The sequence below is a fragment of the Salvelinus sp. IW2-2015 genome, linkage group LG28, assembly GCF_002910315.2.
Source record: "Salvelinus sp. IW2-2015 linkage group LG28, ASM291031v2, whole genome shotgun sequence".
In the NCBI taxonomy this organism is placed as follows: Eukaryota; Metazoa; Chordata; class Actinopteri; order Salmoniformes; family Salmonidae; genus Salvelinus; species Salvelinus sp. IW2-2015.
In genome coordinates, this window is record NC_036868.1 from 15923793 (window position 1) to 15932825 (window position 9033).

Here is a 9033-nt window from a genome sequence, read left to right on the forward strand (position 1 = left end):
GATTTCTTTTAGCTAAATATGCAGGTTTAAAAATATATACTTCTGTGTATTGATTTTAAGAAAGGCATTGATGCATCGTGCTTCTACACCTGCATTGCTTGCTGTTTGGGGTTTTAGGCTGGGTTTCTGTACAGCACTTTGAGATATCAGCTGATGTACGAAGGGCTATATAAATACATTTGATTTGATGTTTATGGTTAGGTACACGTTGGAGCAACGACAGTCCTTTTTCGTGAATGCGGACTGCATCGATAATATGCAACGCAGGACACGCTAGATAAACTAGTAATATCATCAACCATGTGTGGTTATAACTAGTGATGATTGATTGATTGTTTTTTACAAGATACGTTTAATGCTAGCTAGCAACTTACCTTGGCTTCTTACTGCATTCGCGTAACAGGCGGGCTCCTCGTGAGGCAGGTGGTTAGAGTGTTGGACTAGTTAACCGTAAGGTTGCAAGATTGAATCCCTGAGCTGACAAGGTAAAAATCTGTCGTTCTGCCCCTGAACAAGGCAGTTAACCCACCATTCCTAGGCCGTCATTGAAAATAAGAATGTGTTCTTAACTGACTTGCCTAGTTAAATAAAGGTGTAAAAAATATTTATGAAAACTTGAAATCGGCACTAATTAATCGCCCATTCCGATTAATCGGTCGACCTCTAGTATGTTGTTATGATTACACCATGAGTCGTTTATCATGAAGCATACACCCCCTCCCTTCCTCTTCCCAGAGAGGGTGTTTATCTCTTTCGGCGCGATGCACGGAGAGCCATGTTTCCGTGAAACAGAGAATGTTTCAATCTCTGATGTCTCTCTGGAAGGCAACTCTTGTTCGAATTTTGTCTACCTTGTTGTCAAGAGACTGGACATTGGCTAGCAGTATACTTGGGAGCGGTGGGCGATGTGCACGTCTACGGAGCCTGACCAGGTGGCCGCTTCGTCTTCCCTCTCTGCGGAGCCGTCAGTCACAGTGGTCAGGTATTCTGCCACTGTGTATTCTCTGTTTAGGGACAAATACCATTCTAGTTTGCTCTGTTTTTTTGTTAATTCTTTTCAATGTGCCAAGTAATTATCTTTTTGTTTTCTCGTGATTTGGTTGGGTCTATTTATGTTTGTGAACAGAGCCCCAGGACCAACTTGCTTAGGGGACTTTTCTCCAGGTTCATCTTTCTGTAGGTGATGGCTTTGTTATGGAAGGTTTGGGAATCGCTTCCTTTTAGGTGGTTGTAGAATTTAATGGCTCTTTTCTGGATTTTGATAATGAGCGGGTATCATCCTAATTCTGCTTTGCATGCATTATTTGGTGTTTTAAGTTGTACACGGAGGGTATTTTTGCAGAATTCTGCATGCAGTCTCAATTTGGTGTTTGTCCCATTTTGTGAATTATTGGTTGGTGGGCGGACCGCTAGACCTCTCTCTCTCTCTCTCTCTCTCTCCTCTCTCTCTCCTCTCTCTCTTCTCTCTTCTCGTCTCCTCTCTTCTCTCTTCCTCTTCATCTCCTCTTCTCTCTCTCTCTCTCTCTCTCTCTGTCTCTCTCTCTCTCTCTCCTCTCTCTCTCTCTCTCTCTCTCTCTCTCTCTCTCTCTCTCTCTCTCTCTCTCTCTCTCTCCTCTCTCTCTGCTCTCTCTCTCTCTCTCTCTCTCTCTCTCTCTTCTGCTCTCTCTCTCTCTCCTCTCTCTCTCTCTCTCTCTTCTCGTCTCTCTCTCTCTCTCTCTCTCTCTCTCTCTCAGAGACACACAGGGGCGTCTCGTTACCTTGGGGGCCGATCAGAGCTCCCAGGGCCGCTTGGTGGGTGGGCTGGAATCCCGGGCCTGAAGCCAGGCCACAGGGCAGGCATGCTCAAACACACACACACACACAGGGGAGGCGCATGCATTTACACTCGCACACGTATACACACAGTGGATGCGCTCACATCCACACCCACACTCTAGCAGCAGCCCAGCAGCTAACTGGGTTAGCCTAGCACTGACAGCTGGGAATGACTACTAGCTCTACAATGACCATGTGTGAGATATAAGAGGAATGCAGGGACTGACTACGGATCAGTATGACCTTCTCTCAAATTCCACCAACGGAAGAATACATTTTTAGCCCGCTGAATCTGAAAGTAAGTTGCAGAAGAAATGTGGTAAACATGATAAAATATATATGAGTGATACTTGAGAAGTGAGGAGGATAGAATGGGATTAATAAGGGCTGTTCTGCTAGCAGTTATTAAAACTGTGTCTTCGGCAATCCCTGGCCCACAGGCTAATATTTGTGTGTGAGGGGGAGTGAGTGCACATATAACTGCTTATGTGTGCGTATGTACAGTAACTATGTGTGTCTGTATATGTGTGAGTGTATGTATGTGTGTGTATTGTATGTATATGCAAGTGAGTGAGTGTTGGAGACGAGAGCACTGAAAGTAGGTCAGTGCATTGCCAAGGCTGCTTGTGCGCAGGCGTGCTGAGTGTGGTGTGTGTAGGGTGTGTGCAGGTCAGGCGATGTGTGGGGTTGCTGTAGAAACAGAAAGGCAGCTCTGTACTGTGCTGTGCTTTACAGTGCTGTTGATCAGACTGCAGTTACATTAGCCTATTGAGGCCTTGTAGAGGAGACCCTAGCTATAACTCAGCAACACAGATCAGCCTGCTCCAGTCCAACACCACAGACACACAATCCTCCTGGGCAACCTACATCCACTAACACAGCGTATGTAGGGCCAAATCAGCACACTACTTTCTCAAAATCTTTCAAATTCTTACACAAATCTCCCTTTGACATAACTGCATGATTGCACAAGAATTCAAGTTTAATACGTGTGCGCTAGCAGTGTGCAGGTCAGGTTGAGATTCTGCCCTTACTGTGCTCTTGGCACAAACTCCTATTCCTCAACACCAACAGGGTATGTGAAATATGCGGCCATAGAAGCGGGTAGTGAAAGACCAATATGACCCATAGAAAGCAAGTGACAAGTTGCCTGGCTACCCAAACTCCTTGCTCCAACCAAACGCTATGCCACGCCCACGGACGTTAGTTTCTTCTCCGCAATGAGTCTGCATCTGAGTATCTCCCTGACGATTTCTAGAATGGAAATACATTCTAGACCGTCTGATTGGTCCCAGAAATCGATGGGTTGGGCCATAGCCAGAACACCCGTATGAATTCAGTTTTGAGTTGTCAAGCAAGGTGACAATTGACGCGGTGACTGTGTGTTGTGACTGGGGTGGCTATGCAAACACAGATAAACATAAAAGGCCATATCTGTTGGCAGCTAGCTAGGCTATACGTCTGAGAGGATGCTTCTTATTGAGTATGTAGAGTAGTGGAAAGAATTTATGCTTGAAGGACAAGGATCATCATCATCCTCATCATCATTGTCCTTCGTTCTGGATGAGAGTGTCTGCTAGTTCTGAGTGACTAACGTGAATGCACTGTGTTCTTACCTCTGGCCTGAGATGTCGCATAGCGAGCCCTTCCTCTTACGAGGCTCTGACGTGGCAGGGTCCAGTGCCCTTTCCCCTACAGCACTCATTCTGAGCTTTAGCACACCTGGGGAGAGAAGKGGACTGAGTCAGAACCAGGTCAGGCATGGGAAGCGAATGGGARCCCTCCGATCACACACACACACCTATCGCTGGCCTAATCAGTGTGCATTTTATCCACCCCCTGACCTTGCCCTGCAGCCCTAACCCAAGCAGGGTTATCGGTAGTGAGTCTGTGCTGGGGGGTTTGATGAGGATTTCTGCGGCTGGCTACTTGGCTGAGGGTCACAGGCATGTACTGTAACTGTAGGGGAGACATACAGCACCACAGATCAAAGATGAAGACTAAGACTGGTTAAATTAAAGAGGCCTGTCCAGTGCAGATTTGTGGCGCTGGAATTCACAGTGATCCATCACAGCTGTTGTTAATGAAAAAGACAAAAAATGTCAACTCATATTTGTGCGTCACACTGACTGGCGTTGGTAAAGAGTCATGGAGTTTATTAGGGGTTTCCATAATGCCCAAATATAGCCCGAAGTGCTGTTATTGCTGAATTTTGTTTAGCTGTGATTGTTTTTCCCCCCTCCTCTATGCTCCACGAGCAGTGCGATGTCTGATTGTGGTTCAACATTAACTATGGTTTGTGTTTGTCTGCAGCCATATACGCACTACGTATATGAGGCTGCAGACACTGTTTGGTCAACCTTTGGTCGACCGTTGTGACAACGTGGTCAGATGGCTGTGTGTGGTTGCCTCCCCACTGGCCCCACAGGATCTGATTTGATCCTTGATTTTCAGAGCACCGCAGGATGCTACCTCTCTCTGTCCCTTCATCAGGTGTTGTCAGTAACTAGCTGTAGCCATGGCAACTAGACACGCTCAGGCAAGAGTCTTTCTGTGAGGGAATTCTACACCTCATCTGTCTGACTGAGAAGAACACAGTTCTAAAACATCAGTCTCATGAAAGCATGGATCCTACCTAACCTACATAACATACCATGGATCCTAACCTAACCTACATAACATACCATGGATCCTAACCTAACCTACATAACATACTATGGATCCTAACCTAACCTAACATAACATACCATGGATCATACCTAACCTACATAACATGGATCCTAACCTAACCTACATAACATACCATGGATCCTACCTAACCTACATAACATACTATGGATCCAAAACCTAACCTAGCATAACATACCATGGATCATACCTAACCTACATAACAGGGATCCTAACCTAACCTAAAAACATCCATGGATCCTAACCTAACCTACATAACATACAGTGGGGAGACAAGTTATTGGATACACTGCCGATTTGCAGGTTTTCTACTTACAAAGCATATAGAGGTCTGTAATTTTTATCATAGGTACACTTCAACTGTGAGAGACGGAACTAAAACAAAAATCCAGAAACAGCATTTGTATGATTTTAAAAGAATTAATATAGCTTTTATTGCAATGACATAATATTTGATGATCATCAGAAACAAGAACTCTATATTTGGTACGAGAAACCTTGTTGCAATACAAGAATCATACGTTCTCCTGTACGTTCTGACACGGTTTGTACAGCACTGCAGCAGGGATTTTGGCCCACCCTCCTCCGTAGCAGACTTCCTCCAGATCCTTCAGTTCGGGCTGTGTCGGCTGGGCAATACGGACTTTCAGCTCCTCCAAAGATGTTCTATTGGGTTCAGGTCTGGGAGACTGGCTAGGCCACCTCGGACCTTTGAGATGCTTCTTTACGGAGCCACTCCTTTAGTTGCCCTGGCGTGGTGTGTTCGGGCGTTGTCCATGCGGAAGACCCACCTTGACCATTCTTCAATGCTCGTTACTTGGGAGAGGTTGTCTGCCACAGATCTCGCGAACATGGCCCATCCATCCTCCCTCATACGGTGCAGTCGTCCTGACCCCTTTGCAGAAAAAGCTCCCCAAAGAATGATGTTTCCACGCTCCATGCTTGCAAGGTTGGGATGTGTTCTTGGGGTTGTACTCGATCCTTCTTTCCTTCCTCCCAAACACGGGCGAGCTGGATTTAGACCAAAAAACTCATTTTTGTCTCCATCAGACACAACATGACCTTTCCATTCTCCTCTGGATAATCCAGGAGGTCATTGGCCCAAAGCTTCAGACGGTCCTGACATGCGGCTGGCTTGAGCAGAGGACTTGCGTTGCACTGCAGGATTTGTAATCATGACGGCTGTAGTGTGTTACTATTGGTTTTCTTTGAGACTGTAGTCCCAGCTCTCTTCAGTCATTGACAGGTCTGCCGTGTAGTTGCTGGGCTGATCCCTCACCTTCCTCAATGATATTGATGGCCCCACGAGGTGTAGATCTTGCATGGAGCCCAAGACCGAGGGGAAGATTGACCGTCTCATCATGAAACTTGCTCCATTTTCTAATAATTGCGCAACCAGTTGTTGCCTTCTCACACAAGCTGCTGCCTAATTTGTCCTGTTAGCCGCATCCACACTTGTGCAGGTCTACAATTGATCCCTGATGTCCTTACACAGAGCTTCTCTGGCTTGGCCATTGTGGAGAGGGTTCGGAGTCGTTTTGATTGAGTGGTGTGGACAGGGTCTTTATACAGGTAACGATTCAAACAGGCTGCACGTTAATACATGGTAATGAGTGGAGAACAGGAGGGCTCTTAAAGAAAACGAACCAGGTTCTGTGAGAAGCCGGGAATTCTTACGGTTGGTAGGTTGATCAAATATTATGTCATGCAATAAAATGCAAATTTAATTACTTAAAAATCATACAATGTGATTTTCTGGATTTTTGTTTTTAGATTCCGTCTCTCACAGGATTGAGGTGTACCTATGATAAAAATTACAGACCTCTACAACTGCTTTGTACAGTAGGAAAACTGCAAAATCAGGCAGTGGATCAAAATACTTGTTCTCCCCCTACAGTGATTACCTACCAAGAATATTGGATCAAACTACCTCCAAACATCATGATTATCCAAAACGAACATGGATTAACCAACGCATACATGGATATACATCAACCAACATAACATACCATGGGACTCATACCTAACCAACATAACATACCATGGTATACCATAACCTAAAACACCATGGACAACATAACCTAACATGGATCATGAATCAGCCTAACCTACATAAAATACCATGGATGCTAAACTAAGCCTACATAACCTACCATGGGATCATACCTAACCTACATAACATACCATGGATTCAACTACCTAACATAACAACCAATGGCCCTAACAACCATAGGATATACCTAATAAAATACCATGGATCCAACTGTAGTAACCTGGTATATTATGTTTACCAATAGATGGCAGTATTGACCAAGACGGTGTTGCTTTCCGCTATCCGTTAGCTATTCCTATGTCTGCCTAATATTCACATGATAAGAAAGCTGTCAGGTAGTTTAAGCCAGGTGCATAAGATAATGTAAAATCTAAGTTACAATGAAATACTTAAACCGTACGTAAGGTCTCATGAGTCGTAATTCTAAGAAGCCTTTAAGGATACTACATATTTGGCGATGAGGATAACTATGGAGAACTGCGTTGGATTTTTTTTGCCACGAAGTTAACGGAGTGTTTGGCGTGCGACGCGGGAGGTGAGACTCAAGTGAACGGTGGAAGATTCTGAAGGTTTGATTCCCTGAATACGGGTAGGACAAATTATTGACTGTGTGAGGGGAGAAACAATCGGAAAAGATGGCTTTGGCAACAATAGGCTCGCTACCACCATTTGATCCTAAAAATCAGGAATGGGAGGAGTACTGTGAAATAATGGAACATTTCTTTGCTGCTAATGAAATAACTGATGCCGCTAAACAGAAATCCATACTCATAAGCGTTGTCGGTGCACAGACGTACAGCTTAATGAGAAACCTGTTGAGCCCAGATAAACCAGGAGAAAAGTCATTGATAGATTTAGTCGAGCTATTAAAAAATCACTTCAACCCCAAACCCAGTGAAATAGTACAAAGATTCAAGTTTGATTCACGCATGAGAAAACCTATCGAATCAGTGGGGGAATATGTGGCTGAGTTGAGAAAACTAGCATTGGACTGTAACTATGGGAATACATTATCGCAAATGCTACGCGATCGGCTGGTGTGTGGGATTAAMGATGACAGGATACAAATACGATTGTTATCAGAGCCTAATCTCACGTTTGAGAATGCACTCAAACTGGCCCAGGCCATGGAGTCCGCAAATAGAAATGCACTGGATTTGCAGACAAGGGGCGCAACTGCGTGCCATACAATAAAAGAGAGCAACTCTGAGCGCGTAGAATTTCAAAGAACAGAAAGCCGTGGTGCAGCAGCCAATAGAGACTGTTATCGTTGCAAAGGCAAACARGCAGCGTTTGACTGTAAATTCAAACACGGAAAGTGTTATGCCTGTGGGATAATAGGCCACATTGCGAGGGCGTGCCGCAATAAAAAAAAGCCACGGGCTGCAGAAAAGAGGACGGACAGAAAACCGAATACCTCCAGACGCTCTAGCTACCGCTCTAATCAAGTGATAGAAAGTTAAAGTGAGTGCGCAGACGCTGTGCAAGCATTCTCAATGTACAGTGTACAGGGGGCGAATATGAAGAAGGTGGAGCCTTTCATTGTGGAAATGGGAATAAATGGATTGAAGGTACCGTTTGAACTAGACACAGGATGTAGTGTCACTCTGATGAACAGGTCCCAATTCTATAGGAAGTGGAAAACCGTTGAAGTGCCTAAACTGAGAGACACCCCCATTAAACTCAAAACGTACACAGGGGAGAAGATCACGGTGATTGGAGTTGCTGATGTTCAAGTGGAATATCATGGACAAAAGAAAAATCTGCCTCTCTTAGTAGTGGAAGGTACTGGCCCCAGCTTACTAGGAAGAGGGTGGTTGGAGGAAATAAAATTGAACTGGGATGAAATCAAACATGTCACCACAGAGACATTGACACTACAGCAGGTGCTTTCAAAGCATGAGTGTGTTTTCAAAGAAGAGCTAGGGACATTAAAAGGGGTCCAAGCTACCATTCATGTTGCTGCTGATGCTACTCCCAGATTCTATAGGCCGAGATCAGTTCCATATACCATGAAGCCTAAAGTGGATGTGGAAATTGACAGACTCTTAGCAGAGGATATAATTGTACCTGTCAAGTTTTCTGAGTGGGCAGCACCAGTTGGTCCCATACTAAAACCAGATGGTTCAATCAGATTATGCGGTGACTATAAGCTGACTGTAAATAGAGTTTCCTCTCTGGAGCAGTACCCCATACCCAAAGTGGAGGATTTGCTTTCAACGTTAACCGGAGGGCAACAGTTTACAAAACTGGACATGAGTCACGCATATCAGCAAGTGCTAATGGATAAAGCTTCACAGAAGTACCTGACCATAAACACCCACAGAGGGATGTTTACCTATAAACGCTTACCTTTCGGGGTGTCTTCTGCACCAGCTATCTTCCAAAGAACTATGGAGGGAATTCTGCAGGGGATACCCAAGGTAGCAGTTTACCTCGACGACATTCTTGTCACGGGAGTCACGAAGGAGGAACAT

General features: G+C 44.8%; 1 pseudogene; it reads right to left on the reverse strand.

Annotated features, from left to right (window-relative positions):
- Positions 1–9033, reverse strand: part of LOC111954103 (nuclear receptor coactivator 1-like) — a 109776-nt pseudogene that overhangs the window by 63726 nt on the left and 37017 nt on the right.